Source organism: Heliangelus exortis, chromosome 14, assembly GCF_036169615.1.
Source record: "Heliangelus exortis chromosome 14, bHelExo1.hap1, whole genome shotgun sequence".
Lineage (NCBI taxonomy): Eukaryota > Metazoa > Chordata > Aves > Apodiformes > Trochilidae > Heliangelus > Heliangelus exortis.
This window is the reverse complement of record NC_092435.1, coordinates 14,163,252-14,191,104: the sequence shown is the minus strand read 5'-3', so window position 1 is coordinate 14,191,104 and position 27,853 is coordinate 14,163,252. Positions and strand designations below refer to the sequence as shown.

Genomic DNA, 27,853 nt, shown 5'->3' with positions numbered 1-27,853 from the left:
TCCTAAGTAGAATTCAGAAATGAAAACGTTATTTCAGAAAAGATTTTAAGGTTTCTCCCATACTGGCCAGGGTAGAGACTTGAACTGAAGTTTTCCATTTCTAGCTTATCCTCATTTTGACCAGAAATACAGTCTTTGTCTTAAGAAATGTTTCTATGGAACATTCAGAGAAACAGTTGAGCATATTTGTTTTCCAGAAAAGAAAGCTTAGTAAAAATATTGCCTCCATTCTAGTCATAAGCATCAGTTTAGTCTTGAAAACCCCCATAGCATCCAGAAGCCCTCAATTAACAAACAATAAAATATATCTTCAACCATACACAACCCATACAAACTATTATTATGAAATGAACTTTTGTCCATATGTGGTCTTAGAGCAGTTCCAAATGCCACTTTCTACATGGGGTTTAGATATATTTGCTGCATTAAATAGTAGCAATATATGTAATTGAACACACTGGCTGATAACTAGTTGCCTACTGCAGCATGTCTTGAATTCCAGTGGCCCAGTGTGACTGAGGTCATGGTAAATGAATTTGGTTTTACTCCCAAATTATATGTTCATAAACTGTGCAATAACAGTGAAGTAAGAAAAGGAAACACAGAATCCTCCCCTATACACCTTTGAGTTGCTTGTGGAAGTTACTGCTGGTCTGTTGAAATAATTGTATTAATACCACTTGTTATTTATGAGAATAGTAAATGAGAATTTCAAAAGACAAAGGGTAAATTCTCAGAAAATTCCTTAGAGGTGTTCTGTGACACATCTGGGAGTTTTTTGGCTCTCTATGTCTAAATAAAAACTACTTATGCAAGGGTGCCTCAGTTTCAGAAATAAGCTCATAGGCTGAGTTGTTTCATTTTGCTGTTTATTTGGTTGTGGCTTGCCCAGTACCGGAACCTCAGTACTCAATGTACAACCTCTGACTCCCTAAAAAATTGCTTTTATGGTTTGTTTTTATGGAGGCTTATACGTTTCAATCCTTTGCCTATCTCAAGAGAAATGAAATTTCTTTCTTTTGTCTTGAAGCTTCAATTGTTTAACATTATGCCTTGGTTACATTTGAGTCATGTTGCTGTGTAGTGGTTGTACTCCGTCATTCATGGGGCAAAGGACATATTGTGGCAGTGTAAGAAAACACTTTAAACATTATGCAGCAGTAGGAGGATTTTAGATTTTACAGAAAAAAAAATGTTTTGGACTTGCAGCTTAATCAAATAAATTCTGACTTATTACTAGTAATCAATTAAGTACTTCTCTAGATTAGAACTATTCCCATCAGTGCTTTTTGGCAGCCGTGCATCCCTGACTGAAATCTTGGGGTAATGATTGTGGTTTTAATGGTATTTGGCTAACAGATTGTACACCTGTTGAAATCAAATGTGAAGAAAGATGGCAAAAGCTACTTAAAAGAGAGTACATGAACTCACTCTGTCTCCTTGTAAAATTAAATTATTAATGGTTTCATTTCTTATTTTTTCCACAGGATTTGAGGTTCCAATTAAAATCCTGTTTGGGCCATTGCTTTGCCTGCCAGTACTTAATCTTTTCCGAAAGCCTCATCACTTATCGAAAACAAAGGAACGAGGTAAGGAGAGAAAGTAATGAAATGCAGCATAGCACATCTGTCAAAGGAACAGAAAGTAGCTTAAAAAAAATATCCAAGATCAATGACATTAAAAAACTATTTGTGGAGCACTAAATGTGTTCATGTTAGGCATCTTAATTCTAAGGGATCTGTAACCACCGTTATCTGCTTGCATACACTGAGGTCTTGGTTGTTTGTGTTGAGGAGATTTACTCCTAGTGTAATCACAGGATAAAAATAGGAATAGGGTTTTGGAATTGCTAAATGCACCCCTCTGTACTATGGAGCCCTTTTGAAGATTGTTTGACATCTTGATGCTGAATTTATGAATAGAATTAACATTTTTGAAGCTATTTAAAATTCAGTTTCAGGTCAGTCTAGATTTATGTTCTCCCAGTATGCATAATGCAGTTTTGGGTACTGTATTAGAAGCCTTACCCATTTTAGCACTTAGAGCTATGCTGTCCTTTTTTGTTGATAATAGATCTTTCTAAAATACCTGGAATTGACTTGTGCCATGTCCCTTAGTGCTGAAATAATATACAACAAGGCAGGCATAAGTAGAGGTGACAGAGAAGGGTAGTGCAGTGGTTTAGCCTTGATGTGGTAAGGATGTAAGGGAGACGTGGTTTGAAAAATATGAGTTGCCAATGAGTCTGAAAAGTATGGTTTGCAGTGGCCACCTCTGCAGTTGGGGCTGACACTCACTAAGAGGGAATACTGGGATCTCAGTTCTTATTTTTCATGTGCACTCATTTTTTTCTGCATGCTCAAATTTCTGCCACGTCAGGTTCAGACTAATACTAACCTGGTGCACACCAGGCTCAGCAGATCCTGAATAATCTTTCACCTCAGTCCCCTTATTTGAAAACCAACAGGGTAGGAAACTTGTTGGCTTCTCACCTTTTCAACATGTGATATCAGGCATTTGGGTTGGGACTGTTAAGAATGCATCTTATCTAGAGTCTCTCTCAATAATCCTATTTATAATTTAAGGTTTACTAGCTGTATAAAAGGTTTTGTTACATAGCTGGAAAAACATGCAGAGAATCACAAAGAGTCCCAGACCATGCAGAAAATAGCTGGTGGCAGTTGTTAGCTTTAATGAAACTAGTATTAATAGGAGTGCTTCTAAAGCATGTGTTGCTGATGGAGAGTTGTGCCTCTAGATCTGGAGTTGAAAATTTGCAGAAGTGACTGTTACAAGCATTCCTAAACTATTTTTTTACAATTGCTAGCTGCAACTACTCATACATATGTAGACTGTTGGATATACCACATAAATCCTTGAGACTTGCCAAGTAACTTCATGCTCTCTGAATCCCTTCTTCCTGTAACTGTGTCTTACAGCAGTTATTTTCTGTATTGCCCACCAGGGCATGATTTCTGCTAAAAGCTTTCTTGACTGACATATAATAATCCATTTGTTGAGTATCTACTGCATAGTTCCCCTTGTACTGGAGAAGATGGAGAAGAAAATGAAAGAGAAAGCATTTGTAAAATTTAGTAAAAATTACTTCCTAGCATTGCTTAAGGAAGCAAGATGCAGTCTATGTAAGGACTGCAATAGGGTCGATATTAAAAAAAAAATAATTTAGCTTTAAATTAACTACTCTTAATAGGATTTGAGAAAAGTATGCTTGATTTTGTCTGTAGCTCTTCCCAGAAAACAAAGTTTTGTTGTGTTTTCTAACATGGCTCATGTGATTACAATAATGGGTATGTATGAGTGAGATGCTTGTGTGACTGTGTAACCCAGTAATTTTTTACCTCTTGGCTGACATTAGGGTTTTATTAGCCCAATGACTGACATTAACAGGAAAACAGTTTTGAAAAAAATTAAAAATATTATATTGAAAATACGAAATACATGGCTTTGCAGGACAAAAAACAAACAAAAAAAAAGGGTGATTTTTAGTATATCTTGCCTGTGGGAAAGCCACTTTGTAAGCTTATCTAAAAATTCTACAATGGAGAGAGACCTAATTAATGCACCAGGTTTGCAGAGGTGCATTAATTAATTAATTAAGTCAGAGCCTTCCACCCTTTAACTGTGGGAAGATCTACAAGGAAAGTTTGTGAAGACAGGGAACTGTCCCAGAGTTCTTCTCAGAAAATTAGAAAACCTTCCTCCTTTTGTGCTCTGAACATCTCTCTCTTCCTCATGGCACATAGATCCTGTTTCACTAGAAGATGCTGATATTTGTTATCAAAGCAAGGGGCTCAGTCCTGCAGCAGTAGGAACATTTACTTTCAGGTTATAGCTTTTGTGTTTAGAACTGAAAAACATTATTGGATGTATGGTTGTCAGGCACTGTGCTTTATGGTTTATTATATTTGCAGTTCCAACTGTTAACACCAAAACCTATCCATTTTGCTTATGGGACAGCTTATTGTTCTTATTGAACAGTAACAAACCTTATGCAATGGATGAAAAAAATTGATTTATCTGCTTTACCAAGTATACTGGGTATGTGATTAGATATCACTCCTATAAACCATGCCTTGTGGTGCTATTCTATAAATTCCTGCTTGTACCATCAGGGAAGGGTTCTGCAGTAAAGTCCTTAAACAGATGCAATCCATGTCAACACATGACTCCTAGTCATTGCCAACTCTTGATAGCATTACAGGTCTTCAAGATGAAACGTGTTTTCCTGGATATTTTGTATAATATATCTTTAAGGTATTCGTATTTTGAAGGTGCACTTGGCTTTACAAGCTGCAAAAGATAAAGCTTGCTTTGCAGTTTCTATTTCAGATAGAGCACCATTTATAATGCTTGAGGCTTCTCCTCCATACAGTGGATGGTTTGCTCTGAGGATCTTAAACATTCATTTCTCCTGGTTCTTATATCAGAGATTCTCTATTAATATTGCCATAGTGAAATAGGGAACTGCTGGGAATCTCCAGGCAATCAATGAAAAATACTTTGCAACAACACTGTCCTTTTCACTTAAGCTAAAGGTTGTGAAAGCAATTTAAAAACATTAATAACACATTATGGCAAGCTCCTGAAGCTGGATTCCTGTGAGCATTCAGTGCTGGAAACATTAAACTGACATAAAAATGGGGAACAGCTATGCTGTGACAATGGCAACTCACTGGTCCTTTTTCTGGGCTCCTGTTTTTTGTGGACCCACTTGGATATCCATAAAGTATTGTTTCAAAAAAATGCTCACTGGTTGCAGCTTCCCAGCTCTGGGATCTGTTTTGCAACTAAGCTTTGATTCTTCAGTCAGGGCTCTGGTCCACCAGGGTTTTTGTTAACATAATCTAAAATTTGAAAGCATCAAAAGGAAATAAAGACATGAAGTGGTCCATCAGATCTTGTGACAATGAAACCAGCTTTCTGTTAGTAGAACTCACCTTGTCTAAGTTTAGAAACTTTCTTAGTTTGAATGGTAATGTTCAGCACTCAATCCACTTTACACTGGTGAAAGGCTAGACCCAAAATTGTGAATTATGGGTGAGAAGAAATAGCCAGCCACACGTCAAATTGCCTTAGTTGTGTTTGGCAGGGTTTTTGGTTTGGTTTCTTTTCCTCTTCTCTCCCCCACAATTCCTTAAAGTGTTTGTTTAAATTTTACAGTGTTCTGTATGTTAATATAAAACTTTGTTCTATATTTATTAATCCTAGCCAAGATAGTTTAATGCAGGATAGGAACTACTGAATTATCTGTTGTCAGAAAGTGCCTGGCAAATGAATATGTTTGCGTCTCATTAACTTGTCTCACTGGAAGCTCATTCCAACTTCAGCAGGCTAGAAAAACATTAGCACATTGTATTTCATAGTGTTCTTTTGTTCAATAAAAAATCCTTTTGATATCAATGAAAATCCATTAATCAAAGGTGACATTTTTCACATTGTCCAGTACTAGAAATTAAATGCATGTGTACCGTACCTTTTGCACCATAATCTCATATACTCTCCTTGTTTCTACTTATAATAGCAAACCACTGTTTTTAAAGATAGAATTTAAGCATTTCTTAGACTTAACTTGAACTATCAAGCAGTGAAATGTCATCTCTCCTTTAATGATATACCTAAAATAAAAAAATAATTGCCATAGAATTGCAGCAATGCAATTTCCCATGGAGACAATTCCCTGCAATATTGCAGAGTTCTGTCCTTTAAGAAAAATGCAATTCAAATCATGTTGCAGTTTTTAAAGTCTTATTTTACAAATCACTGACATATTAACTTAACTTTACCATCTGAGTTTAGCCTTGCAAAAGCACATATGTTGCAGAGATGTTTCTTTCTTCTTCCAACATATTCTATAAACCAGTGAATCAGTAATAGGAATGATGAAATTAATAATTCAAAAGATTAATGCTGACCAAGGAGCAGAGGTACTTGCAGTGTTAATATATTTTTGGTTTTGTGCCTGTAGGCCTTAGTTTTACCAATAAAACATGCTTTGGAGTAAATAAAGTGGATCACTATATACTGTATCTATAAATATAGTAGGACTGTGAGTATGTTTTGTGATGTGTTTTCCTAGCATCAAAAAGGCAATAAATGATTAAATACCTTCTGCCTGACACACTTCACTTCTACTTCCCCAACAGTGATCATATCCCCTTCTGTTTACCTTTTGCCTGTTAATGCTTCCCAGCACAAGGGGTTCTGTGGCACCAAACAGCAGTTCCCAGACTATTTGAACACACTTTGGCTTAAACACTTTGTTGCCTCGCTTAGAAGGAAATTGGCACTGAATTGTCCATCTTAAGCTGTCAGTGAACAGCAAGGCTAGAAATCCCAAGACACTGGAGGAACTCAAGTCATTTTAGGCACCAGGGCTCCAAGGTAACTCTTATCCTGGTGGAATTTTACCACAGGCTTGCAGCAAGATGGTAGCTGGCAAGGACTTTTGCTCCAAGTGCCAAATGGGTTTGTGCACTTGTCTGAGTCTCACTCTGTCCTAGAGCTGGGGCAGTGAGAGAGAAGAGCACAGCAGTCACTCTGCTCCTCAGCACCAAGTGTTCACTGAAGGCTTAAAATCCAAGTTCAGCTTCACTTAAGACTACACACAGCAGTGCCTTTAGTGACAAGTTGATTTTTCTAATGGCTAAGAAAAAAAATATTAACATCAGAATTAATATTGTGAGCATCTCTCTTTGGTTGCAGCAACCTCTGGTGCAATTCTTCTTGCCCTTTATTCAAAGGAAAATTATATGGAGGATTTCCAGGATGCTAATTATTAGGTAGCTTACAGGTGGCTTGGGATACTGAAGTCTTGCCTCCAGAGATTTAGATAAAACTCTGTGTAAGTGCACTGATCTCATCCAAACTCCTGCTTGGCATTTTTCCAAATCTTAAAAATGCAGTCATGTCAATATACATACACATGTGTGTGTATATATGTACATATATATATATATATAAATGTATTTTTTTTTAACCCAAGCTGATTAATGCTTGGAAGAAAAAAATAGATGCTGAGGGTCAGGACTTCTGTACATGGGAAAGTAAAAACAGTGGTATCATTACACTGCCTTGGTGGTACCATCTTCTGTGGTACAACATAAATGCAGCAGAAAAACAAAAATGTAAAAAAGGTGTCAAGTATGGAAAAAAACAGTATGAAAACAAACCAAAACAGCGTGTGTAAGCTCTTAATTTAATTACAGCAGATTTATTTTGATTGGTATCTGAAACACAGCAGGCAGAAGAAAGAGAAATTGCATTTGCTGGAATAAAAATAGATCATCCCAATGCGCAGTATTTTCCATTAGGCTCTCTGTAGGTTTACAAGCTTAGAAAAGCTTGCCCCTCTATTTTCTGTTCATTTAAGGAGATTTCAATTTCTGTTTTCCACATTAAAAGCATATCAGGATAGTAATACTGCATATATCAAACTCTTTTAGCAGAGTGGCTTATTCCTTGTAGTGTCAAGAAATTCAGGGCCAGCAGCTTGGGGAGATCTAGATTTGTCAGATGATTACTCTGACTTCTCCAGAAACCCTCTTGGAGAAATTCCTTATCTCACATTCCTGGTGTCAGGAGGACTCTTTAATTCAGCTGCATAGGTACAGACCCAGTCACCCAGCTCTTAGTTTCCATCAGAAGGATGTTTAAAACTTGCAGTTTCTGCACAACACTTGGCCAGGGGATCTCTGCGTGTGTGCAGTCTGCCTCTATAAGTAGCAATGAAAAATTTCAAACCTGGTTCAGTGTCTTTTACCAGAGTTGAGGCAGCAGCACCAGGATATCAACATGATGAACATTTGGCCAGACCTCTGCTCAGTGATGTGCCATCCCCAAACTAGCCCTGGGCAGGGCATGTCTGCAGCCACTGCTTCCATGGAGCTCTTCAAGGTTCTCTTCCAGAAATCTGGTGGCAGAACTGCTGAGAGCACTAATCCCTTTGTAGAAGTGAATTTTTCTAGAATAAAGGTTACATGTCAGTGAAAGTTGGGTATTTAATGTACACCTTCTCATTTTTTTGTGCCTTATCCCCTCTCAGTCTCTTTAAATAGTTCCACACTCCCTGTCCAGGAGGGAGGGACAGGAGCTGTAAGTGCTGGTGTCAAAGGGTGTGTCCATGTCTTGATAGGAAGGATGGGGCAAAGAACCACTCCATAGCAAGGGACAGATCCTGGGAAAGCAGCTGCTCTTTGCTGGTGTCTGCAGTGCATCAGGTAAATAGCAAGCTTGACAACTGTGCATTTGAAATAGGAGCATTCAAATAAATCTATGAACAGCTATACCAAATAATACTGCATTGACATCTTAAAAGCCATTTGGAAATCGGGGGGAAAAGATTGAATTATAATGAAATGATCCCATATTTATAAATTCTCTACACTCTATAACACTTTAAAATAGGATTCATTTGCTTTAATAAATAACAAAGTTCACAGCAGGTAAGTTATTAATAGTATGGTGTCATCAGTATGGATTTTGCCCAATTTCTATTTCTATTCTGTTGAGCCTCCTGGTCTGTTTATTGCAGCAGCAAGCTCCATTTTAAACAACAGTAAAAGGAAGCATATTGCCTTGTTTTCAAAACAAAATATAGAGATATCTGAGAATATAAAACTTCAGTTTGAGGTCAGGAATAACTAGAAATATAGAATTAAGCACGGGCTCCAATCTAGATGGATGCTAAAGGTCACTGTGCAGAAAAATAGTTAAAGTATGCAGGCACTTAGATTTGAGTCATGCTACTAAAATCAATGGAATGACTTTTATACTTATTGGTATAATTATCCTATTAAGACACTAAAGTGTTCTGCTGATTCAGAGCCAAAATATTCAAGCACCCTGCACAGGCAAAGCTTATCACATCAGAAGTGTGCTATTTGCAGTCTGTTTACTAAAATATTTACTATTCCATCATCAACTTCAACTATTTCCTGTATTCTTAATACATCAATTATCATTGTCCCTACAAGAAGTGTGCAGGTATTGGTTTGCAAATGGTGCTTTTATAATAGTAGCCACTAGTAAGGTTTGCCTAATTATTTATTTATCTGCATTCAGATTTTTTTCTTCTTTAAAATAGGTTTCTCAAGCTGCAGTATTCTGATATTGCATCTTAAGGAGTTTGTTCTAGGGCAATAGATCTTGACGTTTTCAGGAAAAAGCCAATATCTGGTTAGTGTTATTGCTAAAGAGGCCAGGATGGTGCTGCTTAAAAAGCAGATCTGTTCATTCTCCTGAGAAGCTTAGAAACAAATGTACACCAAGTCAGTCATTCTGGCTATGATGATTTCACTTAAGCATCCTAACAAGTAACAAATTCCTATAAAATAGAAGCAATAGAAAGGGCTGATGAAGTGAATACCCAGAACTTCATACTGAGCAGCACAGGTGATTTTCCATTACAGTCTGCTGCTGGTGGTGCCAGGCTTACTGGTGGCTATCAGTTTCTGCTCTGTGCCTTTAGGTGTGTTTTCATTGAAAAATCTTTTTCATACTTCATTTCCTATAGAGTAGGATCCTTAAAACTCTTTTCCTGTTGACTGTATAGCATTTTACCAGGATTTCCTGTTTTGGGTAGTTCTCAAACTTTACCAGGAACACTGGTTCTGACACCATCACAGTATTGCTGGTGAGATGTATCAGTTTTATGATTGTTATTTACACCAGTGCATTTCTCTCAAGATGTTTATCTACATAACAGCAGAAAAGATTTTGCAAACTCAAAGTAAATCATTCATTTAGACATGGATTTGTTTTTTTCACTACTGAACATTGCTTGCATGCAGATATCTGGTCTGAGACTAAAACATGTGTCATATCCCTTATATCTTGAAGCTTTTCCTCCTTTAATGAGACAAAGGTTTTCCTGCCCTCTGCATTAACTGGATCAACATTATTCAAAAGTAGTTGCATGTATGTGCATGTCAATGTTTAGTAGTATATAAAAAAGCAGCATTTATTTTATAGAAGCTGTATGCTAACCTCCTGTACAAAACCACTGCTTTGTGATAAATAATCCTGCACCCTCCTTTGTTTTACATGGATTAAGCACAAACCAGAAAAACAGCAGCATAGTTAATAGGGAAGAGATTTCCAGAAACATATAACCATGTAATATCTCCTCTGATACATCTGTCTGTGTTCAGTTCCAGGAGATGAGTGAGAAATGTATTTCAGAATCTTTCTAGCAAAACTCTTACTCATCTTCAGGCACTTGTCTTTGTATTCTTTCCCTTACCAATTCTCAACCAATGGACAAGGACATACTCTATTACTACTCTGTTTGTGATTCATTCCTCATAAAACCATCTGTTCTTTTAGTGCCACTTGTTATTAATCAGGTTTTTTTTCATCCATTTGATTTGAGTCATCATTAGCTCAATCACTTCAGTACATCCAGTCACAAACTTTTTTCCATTTCACTAGTGAGTAGGTGCTCTTGTCAAAGGGATGCTTGTACATTTACTGTGATGCTTCACAGTTTCAGTAAGAACACTAATGGTTCAAGTGTGATTGCTTTTTTTCCTCTCTCTCTCTCAAAAAAATAAATTAAAAAATTGCATGTTCCGCTCAGAGAGAAAAAGGATGGAAAGTTCCAAACTCTATTTATTTTTGTATCATTAAAATGTTCAATAGTACAAAGGAGTACTCCTGCAGAATCAGTAATTTTGTGATGTATCTGCAGAGACACCAGACTTGCATATCCTAAAAAGAATGATGAACAGGCTAGAGCATCAGTTCTGTACAATTGTATGTGTGTTTGCAGATTACAGCAGAAAAAATTCTCACTCTTACAAATGAAATGGAGGAGAGAGAGAGAGAGAAAGGGAGGATATGGCACTGCCTGGGTAGGAATTGGCTACTAAGGCTGCAATATCTCCGGATTCACCTCATTTTTAGTTAAGATGTTTTTAAGAATGAAGATTTCTTCCCATAGGGATTTCCTGGGTTTGGGGCTCATCTCAATGAAGAGGAGCAGACACAGCCTTTCCTGGTGGCCCCCTTTGTCACCTGTGCTACGTGTTCAGCTGGGTGACACAAAAGGCCTAGGAATCAAATTGCTACTTATTCTAAGATAATATTTTTAGTTTTTATTTAAGCATTCGAAGCTTTTACTACTGATGTGAGGAAAACATAACCTATTTTGAGGTACGTTGTGTTCTGCATTGTATAATTTATCTCTGTGCAGTTTGTAAATAAGTGAATGAATTTATTGAGTAATCACACCACATCCCTTGCAGCTTTGTTGGCCTCCTGCATATCTGAAACAGGCAGTGATATATTAGATGCTATCTCTTCCAGAAGAAGTGTGGAATATTTCAATAGCTATTTTGCAATTATATTTTGAGTTACACAACTAATGGGATTTATTTGTTTTCTTGCATTTGTTTTGTTTTAATTTATGTCTAGTTGGGCTTATATAAATCTGAACAATGTAGGGGTGTAATTGCCAACAGAATCCAGGCCGAATGCCAGCTTTTATGGGATACTAGTGTAATGCCAAAGTAATGGAGTGTATGAATCTGGTAGGAGGAGAGGAGGATGCAGGAAGGAGAGTATGGGCTGTGGCTGTAAATCACTGTGTTCTCTCTGTCATCCCTAACAGAATATTGTGCTTTAATTGTGCAAATCTGAGGAAAGCTGTCTTTTGTGGATTCTTCTATTGTTCCTTTTTTTCCCCAGAGTGTTATTCTAACAGCTCTGAGAAAGAATCTGTTGGAATATACTTTAAATAAAAGAAAACATGGGTTAGGTTGGATAAGAATTGTAAGAAAGCAGCAGTAGTTCACAACTGTAGGTGTTGTAATTGAGGAGATGATTTAAGTTATGAACCCTCTTGTTGTTTTTCTGCTGCACTGCAGTGGTTATTCATTGAAGCAAGTAGCTCTTTCCTGAAAAGTTTTTTTCATTCAAAGATGAAGCCTTGCTGGAATTGCAAAGCAGAAGTTTTATTGTGTAGGATTCTACCTTAGTAGTCAGCTGAAAAGACTTGTTAAACCACAGTATCCTACCTGAAGATCACTCCTTTGCCATTTGAGAAACACTTGACAGAGTTGCTGCCCCCAGAAACAGCAAATGAGCTCAGTGGAGAGCTCATGCAACAGCCTGCAACAGTCCAATATTTTCACAGGTAGCCCAAATATGCCAGTTGGGATAAAATTCATTGGTTTGGGTGGTATGATGGATTTCTGTCTGCTTGTTTTGGACATTTAGCTACAGGCAAGGTTTCTGACAGTATGTGAAAAGAATATGATCACAGTTGGAGAAAAAACTCATGGAAGAGGACTTAGAAATGGTAAAATTATTAATTGATATACAATATAATGGACATGGACAGTGGCATATATACAGCAGGTGCTCTAGGGTATTCATGAATACTGTCTGTTACAGGCAATATAAATCCACAGCGGAAACCTTAGTGAGCATTGCAGACATTCCACGTGCACTTTCTTGTCCATTGCTTTAAGAACCTTCTGTATTGGGTCATAGAAGTATTTAGCCAGCTGCCAAGTATTTTTTTGTCCTTTTCATGTAGGACAGCAGCCTCAGTCTTTTCTTGTGTGCCATGTTCAAAATAATTTCCTGTCCCACTGGAGATGTTTTTGGGTAAAAGGTGCATTTATTCTTTGGCTGCCATGCAGTGGAAGTTCAGCAGAAGGAGCAGTGGCAAAGCAATGCCCAGGTTTGATGCCCTTGGGAGGTTTAAATGAGACAGACACTGCCTAGGTGTGCATCATTGCTCTGTCTGTGTGCAAACAGCCACTTCACTTTTGTCTAGAGTTGTTCTGGGGTTCTGCAGATGAAGAAATGCAAGCACACTGAATGGGTGATTTGCATCCTTCCCAAATTCATTGCCTTTCTTAAAATACTGAGCTGAATTTAGTGCTCAGTTTAAAAATGCTATTTCAGTAATTGTTTAAAGGCCAACTGGTGAGGCACTAAACAAAAACTATCATGTTTGTAAAGCAAAAAGCATTTTCTGTAACAGCTCCTTGCCAGTCTGTGATGTAGTGGGGGATGGGAAGGCTTTGAAACTTAACTCTATGAATCATTCCCTGCATTTCATGTTACTGAAATGTGAATATTATTTTTAAATGTGTAACTATGCTATTAGAGCCCTCTGTGATTTAGAGAGAGCTTTCAGAATACTAAAAAGTCATTATTTACTTTCTCCCAGTCTATTAGTGCAGAACAATCCTCGCAGAGGCACTGCAGTGGCAGGGTTGATTGGTTCTCAGTGGACTTGTCTTGTTAATAGGAGAAAAGAGGCTCTTGCTGGTATTTCTACTCCAACCTGGAACATGACTTCTTTAGACAGCTAATTGTATTGCATTTGAACTGCCTCCCAGGTGTGACAAAATAGGTATCCCCAGACCTTTATGTTAACAAAACGCCTACTCACGTGTGCCAGAGTTTCCAGGATTTACCAAACAGTGAGACCTAACAAGAGTTACTAAGAGGTGTCATCCTCTTTCAGCTCAGTGAAACCCCAACCTTGTGACTCTGGAAATAGCTGTCAGGTTAGGCAGCTTTCTTGAAGATCATAATTTTTCCCTTGTATACTCCTTGCACGTGCTGCTGGACATAGCAAATATTTACATTCTGGGGCTCGGGTGACTTTGTCTCCTAAAACCAGAGTGCTTAATGCATTCTTTTTCTAATCATTGATTGAACTTGAGCTCCTCCTACAAAGGGCTGGTGCAGGGTAATCAGTTTTTCCAACATAACTGCAATAAGTGTGAACTGTTTGAAAGCTTTGCTGCAGTAGCTGTAGCTCTGCAGCTAGGAATGAGTGAAAAAGAAGAGCTGAAGAGGAGTTCATGTGGAGTTCCTTGTAACCCTACTGCCAGTGGCTATTTCTTGAACTTTAAATTCATGTGTAGCTGTCTGTCAGTAGTATGAGCTGACATGGCAAGGTGGAACAAGTCAAGCACTATAAGACAATATAGGTTCTCATTAAGTTTTAAATGTTTGGCATTTTTTTTCCTCTAAATCATTAGAAGTATATTTTCATCTGTGTTTATTAAACTGAGATCCATTAAAAAAATGGATTTCTGTTAACACTTCAGCACATTTGACAACAGTAACAACAAAAGCTCCATTCAATGTCTGTTTAAATTACTGCAGTTATGAAGTGGCAGTATCTATCATCTTCTTTTTGGGATGCCTTATAAATATTAACTAATGTGCAGATCATCTCTGAAATTATACAGTGAGAAGGGGTTTAAGGGTGAGCAGGTCTGTTTTTTTTTAAAATACTTCGAAGATCTGAAGAATATTTCAAGAGTGCAGGTTCATTTTATACTCCCTTGTCTGTGCATTTGTCACCCAGGTTAGTTCTGTGTCTCTGTGCCAGTGTCAGCTGTGCTGACAAGCAGTTTAGGCAAGGCTTAGGATCCATCTTTATCCTTTCCTTCACATTAACTTAACAGATACTTCATGGGTCATTCAAAAGGAAGTGAGTATTACAGATGTCTGGATGAAAAAAGAGGTGCATCCATCCCACCCCACCAGGGAGAGACCCTAAGAGGGATGAGCTGCCCATTAGGGAGCTCTCATGCCACTTTTTCATGTCCCAGAGTCCCACATAGGTAAAATTTATTTGTAGGGGGGAAAAAAAAAGCTGTTGAAAGCAGGTGGAATTTGAAAGCTGTGGGATAGTGCTGACACTGAGGTCCAGATTGCACCAAGGCTGAAATCCTGAAATCCTGTAGTGATTCCTACCTGCCAGTACATTTTTCTGTGTGCTGCTTCAGCCTGACAGCCAAGCAAACACCAACCAGTGTTTTCCAGTGTGTTACCTCCATGTGTCTGTAGTTTTTAATGAAGGGAATAAACCCTGAGAATATAATTTCCTGTGAAACTATGGAAGTGAGACACGTTGAGTTTAGGTTTTGAGCTGGATGACAAATGAGGTGGTTTTCAATCCAGTTTTTCATGGTTTGAGTGAGAGTTACGTGGTTAAAAATGATTCCAACAAACAATGTAATTGGTGATGGCCATTTATAGTATGAACCACTAACAACCAAATAATATTTAGTTTATTTTCTCCAGGGTGTAGTATCTAGTTTATGAATGCACTTGTACTTCATAAATCATTCTCAAGAGCAAAAGGCAGAAAAATGAAAAATCCATTTTCCTTCAAACCCTTGGGTCTTTATTTAATTTTTAATGAAATAGGGAGGATACTTCATCAATGGCAACAATAGAGCATTTTCAAAACACATCTTTGCAAACATAAACTGAACAAAATCTTAAACCACCACTAAAAATCCCCAACTCTCAGCCAAAAACAAATAATGCGAAAGAGCGGCCTTGAGATTCAAAACAGCTTTAAAATCAAATGGATTTTTGAGGCATTTAAAGATTTTTCAGTTAATATAGCAGAGATATTCTTATATAGCAGAATGCAGACAGTCGATATTAAGCATTTATGTGATTTTTATGGGGCATCATACTTATTTCAGAGCACAAATCTATCACTGCTCTGTATTTGCTTTCTGGTTCTTGCATGACAACAGCTCCCATTGAATGGGATTTTTGTCCTTTTGATATGTTAGACATTGACCCTAGAGCTCCAGTAGATGTCCTAGGGGGTGTGTCACTCAGAATTCAAATAACTGATTTCTGCTAAGTGAAATAGTGTAACGTTAATATTGTGTGAGATTAGAAAAAGGTTTTTGTTCTGTTTGTTTAAGAGTGAGCTTTCATAGTTCGAGTCATCACAGCATCATGACATAATCTCATTTAGCCTCCTCTGTGTAGCACAGGCCATTGGATTTCATCTGTGTACACCTGGGTTTTGTTAACACTGCTACCACTGAGATGAACCCCCATCGGATTCTGATTTGGTGATACCAAGAAGGGGAAAGAAACCTCAGTGGTGGTGGGAGGGAGGTGATGGTATCCTTTGGTGCTTTATTCCAAAGATTCCATTATCTTTACAATATGTGCCTGATTTCCAGGTCACATTTGTCAGTCCTGAGTTTCCTGCTAGATTATGCTTTGCTGCCAAATTTATATTCCTTTCATCTTTACTGTTTTTTTTTTCTTAGATGCTCTAGTTAACTCTGTCTTTTCTTTTGTACATGTTCATGGTTTGGCTCTTTCCTAATATTATCAAATGTATAGGTTTGTTTTCTCAAATGTGCATGCCAGTATCAGATTCAATTGTTTACTATCTGTCTAGCCCTACTTCAAGATGGAAATTTATTGGGGCTATTTTTTTCTTGTACTTTCTTTTCCAGAAAATAGGAACAATTGCTGTTCAGTTCTGAGCAGAAAAAGTACCTGTGCCATGTAGCCATCACATCATTGTTTTGCTTTCAGTGACATCCCTCTATTGCCAGAAATATGCAATACCTCTTTCTTTCACTAGGAAATCTCTCAGCCCATATAGTAAGTCTTCTATAACGTGGAAGTAGGAAAAGCTTTCATTCTCAGACTAATGGAATATATTTCTAAGAAATATTTCTATTACAGCCACCACTGACTTGATTTTCCTTGTGTTGTTCAGACTGTAAGCATCTCGTAGGCTTCTAGTAACCCCTTTCAGTAAGCAGGGGAGGAATCCATCAGCTCAGTGTATTAGACACAATCACCTCTCTATCTTAGGGCATTTTAAATGTCCATTTAAAGAATGAAAATTGGAGCTTGATCAATATTAATGAACAATATGTAATTCAACCAAGACTAAAGCTTATCTATAGCCCTGTGTTATCATCCTTAAACATTTCAGCAGATACTTTGCATACTGCCTGCACTGTTTTGGAACAAGAGTGAAATTGCTGCTATTTTGTTGTCCAAGGCACAACTTTAGTATTTACTGCTAAATCACCTCTGAAGGCACTAAAACTACTGTTGTTACTAGAAAATGTTGCTAGTGCTTTCCTTCCCCCTCCCAAGGTGCTTTCCATGACGTGTTGCAGTGTGTGGTACTACCCTGACACTCATGGCAGTTGGATGTAGAAGTTGTGCATTCAGTTGTTTGCACATCTCTTGCACAGAGGAAAGTGAAAATAAAAGCCTAGACCATCAGCTTTCAAACAGCATTTAAAAACATCCTACAATATTCATAACTCTGTCTTCAGTGCATTTCACCTGCAAAATGTCTCTCTGCATAGAGCCTAAATGTTCTTTACACCCATTAGCAGCTGAAACTCTTCTAATAGTCAGTTGTTTTTTTCTCATAGCCTGTGATTAGTTGTTTTGCTGCCTTAGATGGCAGTTCTGCTAAATTTTTATTGCTTCGTGTGCTCATGGCTCATTTATTGTTCTATTTTTCTTCCTTTTGCTTACTGATTTATTACCTTTGCATGAAATAATTCTTTTGAGATAACTACTTGCTTGCAGAGAAGCTTCTTCAATTTTAAATTAATCTGCAGGTTTTGGTTCCTATTACTCATATATAAAATGTTGATAGCAATCTGCAGGGCCTTTGAAAAAAAAAAAAAAAAAAAAAAAAGTGAAACAATCAGAATTAGAAGAAACTCAATAAGGGAAAAAGTACATTCTTTTTTATAAGTTTTAAGTTTTAGACATTTGTCTTTCAAGGAAACTTCCTGGAATGGCAGTTTTCTTCTCAGGCTACAGATTCTGGTGTTACATGGGATTCTTGGTGTGCATTTTCAGGGGAGCTCCATCAGAATCCTCATTTTTCTGAGGAGCTCAGCTCACCTGTATTCCTCTAGGTAAATACATGGTCATGTTTCCAAAAATAATTAAGGTCTTCACAAGTGCAGGTTATTCTCAGTCTAGGAAGTTTTGATTATGAGCATGTCTCAAGTCTCTGCTCTGAAGCTACCAAGACAGCTGAACAGTACAGAGCAAACAGCCATTTTGCAGAATAAACCAAAAAAAAAAAATAAAAAATCTCTCCAAATTCCTTGACTGTACAGCCTGACCTCTTACTGGGTGATGCTTACATTAGAAGAGTAGTTATTTAATAAAAAAGAGAGTCATTTCTACAGACCACTCTAAACCTCAGACCAGCCTGCTTTTATCACTTAGTGTGGTTTCTAGGTTAGTTGTCACAGACTTTGAGCTTTATCTACAAAGAGTTAAATTCCAAATAAACCTGTTGTCATCTGAAATACATGGTAGCCTTAATATTCCCATTAGGAGCAGCCTTTGCATGGTGAAAGACAGATGAGATGTGAGCAAATTCCCTAGCAACAATGCAGATAGGGAGCTACATGAGCAATTGGACACCAGCCTTGTCACAGATATTACATTTCTCTGTATCACAGAACATCAGCTAATTAAAAAGTGCATTTAGCCAGAGGATTTCTTTTTATGAATTAAAAAAAAAAAAAATGCTTTAAGCAAATACAAAGAAAAAGTAATAAAGCTTAATTTACTTATGAACAGTCTACCCCAGTATACCTAATATATCAGCATTAAAATTATCCAGTTTTATTGTAGGATTTTTTTTTTCCAAAACATGTTCAGATCATGAAAAATAGAGAACCAAATTCTCATCTTCCTTAGAACATAACTATAAAAATATTCAAATGGTGATCAAATAATTGTTTTATTCAATTTCCTAAGAGCAGTATGCAATGTGACAGCACTAGGACATGCTCCATTCCATCATGGATGGAATGAAAGGAATTTCTTATCATTTTATTGCTCTGTAAAGTAACTGCTGTGTCCATTCTTGTGGACAAGTGATTCCCTAGATAATGCTGATGGATTTCTTATCTTCTCCAAAAGAAAGAGCAGGAACAGAACGATGTCTCTCCTCTACATCTACTCAAGTGTCTACAGTTGTGTGGAATTCTGCTTGAGAACATACTTTAAATGTATAAATGTGAGCCTTAAAAGATGGGTGCAGAGTGACTGCTGACCACAGTTTGTGGATACAGAGCTGTAGAAATCATTCTCTTTTATTTGATTCTGTTTCAGCTCTTGTCCTTCCAGCTTTTAGAAGAGCAGCTAGATCCAAACTAGTATTTTTTCTTCATTTATTTCCATTAAATACAGATCTGCTGAAAAGTTTACTTGCAAGTAAAAAGAATTATCTGAATTGAAAAACTGAAAAAAAAAACTTGTTCTAATAAGGTTTTTTTCTGCTCTTTGTAAAGTAGTAATTCACTAGTGAAACTTCTTGGCCTTTTCTCCCTTTCAAACAAACTCTCTCAATAACATGTTATGTGTGATAGATTCTCCAGTCCCAGAAGGGCTGGGTGTTTGGAATCTTTACCTGAAATCAGGAAGGGGAGGTTTGAAATCCCCACCTTGAGCATATTGCCTGGAACAGATGTTGGCTGCCTGCTGCCAGAAAGCCAAATTATTCCTTCAGCCCTGGCACTCCTCAGGAGAGATCCAACCTTCTCCAACCAGATAGTTGCTGCTGGTGATAAGCCATGTTCTCCTCAAGATGCCAGGTAAACAGTACAATCACTCTGCACCCTTGGCCCTTTTGTTTTATTTCTAAGCCCAGAAGTATTTCTCTCTTCAGCAGAGAGAAGCTCTCTTGGCTTCTTTACACACTTAAAATAGCACATTTGGTGCTTGCTGTCATCTGTGACAATATACAGCATTCCAGCTTTCTATTGAAAGCAAAGAGGCTTTGTTAATATGGCAAAAAAAGGAAAGGTAGTACTGTACCCATTTATGTTCACAGTGTGCTCCCTGCATACTTCTTCAGCTTCTGCTTAACTTGTTTCAGTGATCACAAGCAGAAAAACCATCACTGTGTTGCTGCCAGCACTGGGAGCCCATCCACTGAGTAATTTTATTGACATTTTCCCCACTGCAGTTGCTAACTTGCAAATACCTGGTTTGTGGAGCCAAACCCCCTTCCCCAGAGCTCTGCCAGTAGAGTTCTCATCTTGCTGTGTTCGTGCCCTGCATTATCACAAGTTATTGACTGAAATAAATTTGATGTGATATATTCAGAGACTAGGATGAATTCCTCTTACTAGGGATGCAGAATCAAATAATTTACAGCCAAGTATTTAGCTTTTTATTTTGTGGGAGGAGAGGAGACTTTTTATGTCTCTCGTTCTCCTGGAGTGCGTTTGCTGTAAAAGACACAACATTGCTGGTGGGAGATCATTTGTGAAGCTGAGAGCATTTGTCTTGTACATTTGAGCTGAACAGATTAACATTGATTTGATCTATGGAACCAACTCATTATACAAGCTAAGGTGGTTTTAACTCTGAATTACTTTGTGAATGCAGGACTAATTTTCATGACAGTCTTCAAATTGAACTTGGATTACACAGCTGGGGAAGAATTCTTACAGGATGTACAGTCAGCACATTGCTGCAGATATTAATTTTAAAAATACATTCAAATAAAGTCCTTTGAATTGTCCATGCTCCACCCCTCAGTGTAGTTTTTTTCCACTAAGCATCATGGTTAATAGCAAAACTGTAATTTTCTTTTAACTTCTTCGTTGTAAAACACCATCCCTAACTCTTACCAAGTGTATATTGCACTTCTACTTTAAATTGAAAAAAAAAACAAACCACAACAAAACAGCCACAATGTTTTTATGTAGAACCTCAATGATCTATGTAGAAATAGTTCTCCTTTCAATTTTTCAACTATTTGAGTCAAACAGTTGGAATATTTCATGTAAGAAGAATCAAGGCAGCACTGAACTGTTTCTCTTCTACACATGAGCTCATTGCACATTTTTAGTTCTTCCTTATTTCATAGAGGAGAGCAAGATGGTGAGGAGGACTATGAAACATCAGGGGCTGCAAAAGCAGCTTTTGGATGTGAGGGAGTGATAGGTCAGTGACAGGAAAACAGCACTGAGAGGTGGAGGAAAATTGACAACTTCCACAAGCAAAGATGCAGCTCAGATGCTCTGAAAGGAAAGGATTTCACCTTTATCTTCCATTTTCTTTTTGATTCAGAACATTTCTTTGATGGAGGATGTAGTCAAAAGAGTTTGTTGTCTCTTCACTGGGAGAAAAAGGGAAGAAAAGGATGCTTTGAGGAATGCTTTTGCTTTGCCCAGAGGCTTTATATTTGAAGTAACAGAACTACATGTGAAATCAAAATGATTACAAACCATACCCATGTAAACAATTTTTTTCCTTGTTGCTTCTTGAGATTGTCTGTCTTTTTATTCTCTTTTGATTCATTTTGGGGTTATGCATTAGGGTTACATCTCAAATGTTATTTTCTTTTCTAAACTCTTCCCTTTTTTTTTTTTTTTTTTTTTTTCTCTTTCTGTTTGTTTTTCTAATCTCCAACAATACTCAAATCTGTATAAAACTTTGAATCCTAATAAAAAAATAACACTGCCCCAAATCCAGAATTACACTTATTGAGTAGGCTTGGTGGTAGAAATGCCATGGGAGGCTTGCCTGGGTTCTTATACTTTACCCTTGCACTGATCCAGGGCAGCTTTCTTAATGTGTTCTTGGGTGCAGAGGAAATACAGGTGCTCTGTTGAAAGCAAGTGAAATGAGCAGCTTCTCTAAGTTTTGGAGACTATTATTAACAAATATTGCTACATTTAAAGAGACAAGTTCAGAAACCATAAAAAAATACTTGTTACCAGCTTAGCAGCACTCCTGGAAATTATTGTGAGCAAAGATGTTATTAATGCTAGAATTGCATGCTAGTGAACTACCAAAGGAAAAGCCTTTAGGATGGAAAGATTTACCCCTTTACAGGAGATTAAGACAGAGAAATGGTTAAATCAGGCCCTAAAAGACTTCCAGACATTTTGAAAGACCAAATCACTTAAGAGGGATAAACCCTTTGTTATCTCTGGTTCTAACTTGTACTTAAGCCAAGGTATAGTTGGTTCTGTGTTTGCTCAGAACCTTCTATAGTCATTTTGAATAATTCAAAAGTTTCTTTTTAAAGACCTTTGAAATCTGGCCACATCTGGCTTATATGAAGACTAGAGAATAGGTTTTTAATCCAAGAATTTCTGAGAACACAATGTCATGGCTCCTGTGATCCCATTTTCAGGTCTTAGCTTAGCAGGTGCATGTTCATCTGAGCATCATCCACCAGCAGTACCCAAAATGGAACAGAGGCTTTCATAAGAGAGACTTTTACTGAGTCAGTGTCTAATAGCTCTATATTACATTTACAATGAGGGCATTCATAGTTTCCTTTACTCTTTATTGGTCATTTTCATTTCCTAGCTTTTAAATGGCCTACTATATATCTGAATTTTTTGGTAATCTCTTAGTTCAGTTGATTTTTTTAACTGCAGCTCTGGGAATGACATTGTACCAATGCAATTCACAATTTATTGCTTATTTCCACTAACCTTTTATTGTGAAAATCTACAATTGTATTAAATTTCATGTTTATTCTACGCCAAAATTGCTACTAGTAAGCTCTAGAAAGTTGCAGATAATTATCAAAATGTAATTAGTTAATTGACCTTGGGTTTGTATACACTTCCATCTGGTAACAGATATTTAATTGTGGAGGTTGTTGCCTCTGTCCTTCACACACTGGCCTTTAGATCTCACTGACTGCTTCAGTCATTTAAGAATGTATTTTACAGCAAGGTCAGGTTAACTTGAGCTTTTATAGGCCAATATTTTACAGGGAATTGGTGAACCAAAAAACTGTAGTTATGAATGTGAAATAATTCCTTGAATAATTAATGGCGATTAATTGGCTGTTATCATTGAGACAGGTTATAAGGATTTGATATAAGAGGAGGCAGAAACCAACATTATGTCAGGTAAATGGCACATATTTTGAACAGTTCTCATTTATAGTCTTATGTCTAGACAATAGGACCACTACAGCACTAATTGTAATAAGCATCATAATCTAAAAACTTGTGTATTTCTAGGGAGTCGCAGTGGTCTAGAGAGCCCCTTGTCAGTGCACAAGATTAAGTGATGAGTGTTGGCAGTGCTTAAAAATTGTGATCTGATTAAATATTTTATACATAATTATAATTCTTCTCAAACCAGTTTGTTACTGTGCAACAGAAAATAGTTGCATAAGGTTTGTAAGAATCACCCAGCTCCAAATAGCATCAAGAACAATGTGTAAACATCAACTGACATCTGTATTGTTGGAACCAGAAACAGCCCCCCTGGCTTCCCCACAGGCCACCCAAAAAAAAAAAAAAAAAAAAAAAAGAGAGAGGGAGGAGGAGCTAAAAGACCTCTTGAAAAGGTAATTGAAATGTTAAGGATGTCTGAAACAATTATCTAAAATATTCAAGTGGCAGTTATATGTGCTTTAGGAAAGAAAATTTCACTTGTGCAACAGAATATTTGGGCAAATGACAGGAGAAAAAAAAATAAAGAAGATCAACGGGGAACCATGTTGATTTTTCTGGCTAGTAAATAAAAGCAAAAGGATAGATTCACCGTGAGGATTTACAGTTGCAAAATCCTTTCTGGCAGTTATGAGGATGGATCTTCTAGAAGTAACAGAGATAGGCCCAAATTTCTCCAACATCTTTTAGAACAGAGGGTTAAAATAATTCCACTCTTATCCCAAGTATGTATCAAAAGAGAGATTCTATAAACTGTTCCGAGGTCACTCTTTTCTTCTGAAACTGTTTCATTTAATACAGAATATTTAAATTTTCATTAGAAAAGGGACTAGATCCCAGATGTTCTACCTTGCAGAAGACTGATCTAATTACCTGTTGTATTCAGCTGTCATCTCCAAGAGCTCTTTCCTTAACTTTCTTAACCAGACTGACTTTCAGGGAAGGATTTTTAAAGCTTTATAGACCTCAGACAGAGTGACAAATTCCCTTACCTGTTGGCTTCAGCTCACAATTTACTCTCAAAGGGATGCTTTTCTAAAATAGTACTGTAAGGTAACTCCTGATTACCTTGGCAAAATTGCTCTGTAAAATCTCTGCCATTTCAGTCTCTATTTTTAAGCATGTTATGTATTTCTAGAACGATAAATACTGAAGAAATGAATTGGATCTATTTATAATTGCTCTTGCAGTTCCTTTAAGAATGCAAATTCACCTCACACAAAATTAAAAAGAATAAATTTAATAAATGCTGCACCTTTAATTTGAATGAAAGTCAAAATAGTCTGTAACACTCATTCCAGACAATATATATTATTTTTACAGTGTAGAATAATTCCTTTTTTTTTTTTTTTTTTTTTTTTTACAGCTAGTGCTGATTAAAAGAAATTCACCTCATTCAATTTAATAAAACCAGCTAATTTAAGAAAAGTCATTGTATTAAAATTAACTGTACATGACAACTGTTCCCATTTCAGGATGCACCCTACCACCTCTATTTGATTAGATTTCTTATTAGAAGTTCTGAAAAGGTTAATGAACACCTTAACAAAGTAGCTCAGGTTCTATAATTGGGTGTAATAAGCAGATATGGTGATGGGCTGCTTTGTGCATGCAGTTGTAATGAGAGATATTCAATGTGTTATAAAAACAGCACACTAAGAAGTGTCAAGAAAAATATAGTCCCCTAAATTCCTGGGTTACAGATACACTGTAGAAATTGTTTCATTTGGTAGCTGATGTAAGCAGCTAACAAAGCTCTCTGGAGTTACAAGTTCCATATCTGCAAGTGTGTATCTCAGAGGCAATTACTATTCATTCCCAGAAGTGGAGATGGAAAATTTCTGTTAGATGAAGCAAACTGTGTAAAAAAAAGTGTCTCCTGAAATCTTCTTGCTCGAAGTTTCTACTGTGGGATTTCAGACTGCCATCAAAATGCATCTTTGCCTTTGACTCTGGGTTTGCTAGGGTAAAAATGAAAGTCTGGTCATCTTGCTTGTGCTAAGAATCCATTTTCTTGATCATTCAGAGAACTCATCTCTGAATCTGGTTTCAGTTTGCTCCTGGAATACATATGATGAAATAAACAGTAGCACAGCTTGAATAACACCAATACTTCTATGTGTCTACTGATCTTTGAGCCAAGTCTTGTGGACTGATGGGTCCTAGCATTGCATTAGGTCATCTCTTTCCTAATCACGTAGCACCAAAAGTTTTATTCTTTCATATTTCCCATGTCATGATCTTTCAGCTCTAGCAGATGCTGTTGATAATAGTTTCCAATTCTCTAGCCTTGCCTTTCTTGCACTATTGAACTTCATTCTCTCTCTGTTACATGAGTTGTCAAAGATACATAGTTATTTTGTACGATATCCTGAGCTTATTCTGCATTGAAATCTTCTTTGTTTCATCAGCAGATCTGAAAAGAAAATTCTTTATTTTTATTTTAAAAAATCTCTTTAAAAATAAGCATTTTTTACAAGATGAGTCCAAAACTGATCCTTGAGGAATAATATTGTCCTAGCCTTTTCTAAGCCCAGTTTTTTTCTTCTGCCACTCCCTTTGTGTTTTCTCCTTGTAATTAATTTGTGATCTACCTTATAACATTTTGCTAATATTTTTCCCTTGTGGCATCATATTAAATACTGAAGTATAAGTCAGTAGCAGCTCCTGTGTTTCATTTGTCTCATAGGGAAATAGTGTGGACTGTGTGCAATAAACACTGAAAGTAATTACAGTGGGAGAGGAATGGGAGGCACATGCAAGGTGAATGTGCTGGAGCAAGTTATCATCTTGAACTACAGAATTTAGAGACAAACCAGGTTTTTAACATCTTATTTCCAATTTAAATGCCTACTTTTTGTATCTCCATCCTGACATCACTCTATGCTATCATGTAATGAGCAGTATAAACTGGGGGAGGGGGGGCACTGAATATCTGAATGTTTGAGAGATAGAACATGGAAATTGCCATAATGTGGGTAATGCAAGCAAGTTCTCTTTTAGCCTACCTGTGAGATTTTTCATTACAGAAGTATGGAGCTGATCCTTACCTGTAAGCTATATTCAAATAACATTCCATGTTCTGAATGTATTCCAGGGTTTCAATACACCTTCAATTTTTATCAAAAGAACACCAAGCAACTGAGGTTACAGTTACTACCCCATGTTTATCTAAATTGTGGGGTCACAAGTGGTGCTTCTCAGGGCTCAGATGTGGGGCCAGTTCTGTTTTATCTCTTTATCTGGATGAGGGGATCAAATGGACAAACTAAGTTTGCAGACAACACCAAGTTGGGTGGCAGCCTTGGTCTGCCTGAGAGGAGGAAAATTCTCTGGAGGGACCTGGACAGGCTGGATCAATGGGCTGAGGTCAATTGGATGACACTGAGTAAGGCTCAGTGCTGGGTCACAACAACCCCATGCAACCCCAGGTGGGGGCAGAGGGGCTGGAAATGTGTCCAGTGGAAAAGGACCTGGGGGTGTGACAGCCAGCAGGGTGCCCAGGTGGCCAAGAAGGCCAACAGCAGCCTGGCTTGTATCAGAAATAGTGTGGCCAGCAGGGATGAGGACAGGAATCATTCCCCTGTGCTTCCAATCCATTTAGATTTTAAGGGAACTGCTAGGTTTTGATGATGAATAGACATGAGAAGCTAAATTTTTTATTTCATTTTTATTTCTTTAAAAACCATAATCTCACAGGTGGCTCAAAGTCCCTTGCAGATTGGTAAAAGAAGCCTTTTTCTCAACATTAGGTTTAGCTTTCATTTCCTTTCTGTTTGTCATTGTATTGTTACCCACAGAATATAAACACTATTTAACAAATGCTCGCCAATCACCCAGCACCTATTTAAAATTATTTTTGCTTACAAGAAGTGAAGCTAAATGTGAAAAATATACACTGCACTTGTGAGCTCTACTCATTAAATCATCACCAGAAGAAAAGCCTCATTGTATCATAGGAGGTAGAAGTGACACAAGGAGTGATGAACTAATTCACTGTACTGATGAGGGCTTTCAACTGAGTCAGTAATGGAGATTATAACCTATCATAGTTGAAAACATGTAAAATTTACTTAATATAAACATGTACAAAATACTGAATCAGTTACCAGGAGATGAAACTGAAGCAAACCCAAAACTCAGTGTCTGCATTTGAGGAAGTACTTTTCTTTGGTTAGATTACTTCACCACTCCACTGGCTGATGGAAATCCAAGGAGTCAGTCCTGTGATTGACTTTTATGAGGAAGATTCCTTGTTTCACATCTCTTGTCTTTCTAATTAGAGTGTTCCAGTAATTTGTTTGAATGTGGGTCTATACGTTCCTTCTGTCCACTGTGCACTACCTTTCTGTTTACGAGGACAATTTGAGGATGACATTCTTTGTTTCCTTGATGTTTAGCTGATCCCTTACTGTAAAATACAGATCCTCTTTTTTTGCAGTCAGACATAGTGAGAGTAATAGCACAGCAGCAGCAAAATGATACTAAATATAATAGAAAGTTAATGGGAGGATACTCTGTCTACTGCCAGGCAAGCTCGTGTCAGAGGGATTACAATAACCAGAATTATTTCTATTATCCAAAGCCTGTTGTGATCTTCTGAGTATGACTGTGCTCTAAAAGCAGGGCTGGGATGTTGCATTGAAAAATTACTGTGATATAGAGGGCTACAGAGTCCTGTGTAATTTTGAATGATTACAGCACTGTTTCTATCCTACTTTTAAAAAAGAGTGGCCCCACAAAGGTTTGTGACATCTCAGCATTGTATTTAGAGCAGGACAGTATGTGTCAGTCTTCCTTTAAAATGGCATGGGCAGCATATGGTTTGCTGCTATTTACAGATTCCCAAAGAGCTTAAGGAAGATTGAAAGATGGCAGTAAGATAGTGACAATTTAGTTTAGGACTGTGAAGTGCTGATTTCTCCCATGTTTGACCATGCACTTTCTGCAGAGAAACAGTGAGCATTTGACCTTCTAAATCTAGTTGTTAGTGTGCTTTATTCACTGAATCCTCATTTACTTTCACTTGCATATTGTCCCCTATCTGCTTAATAAATTAATTGATAGCCTTGAAGTACATTCCTTTTCAGGTACTGTAA

The 27,853-nt window shown here is 37.3% G+C and overlaps 1 protein-coding gene across 1 annotated transcript in view; it reads left to right on the top strand.

Annotated features, from left to right (window-relative positions):
- Window positions 1-1,492: 1,492 nt before the first annotated feature.
- The window catches only part of TENM1 (teneurin transmembrane protein 1), a 453,479-nt gene continuing 427,118 nt past the window's right edge, over window positions 1,493-27,853 (top strand). Inside the window, exon 1 of the mRNA XM_071757633.1 lies at window positions 1,493-1,589. The gene's annotated coding sequence lies outside the window, so the exon portion shown is untranslated. The remainder of the gene's footprint in view (window positions 1,590-27,853) is intronic.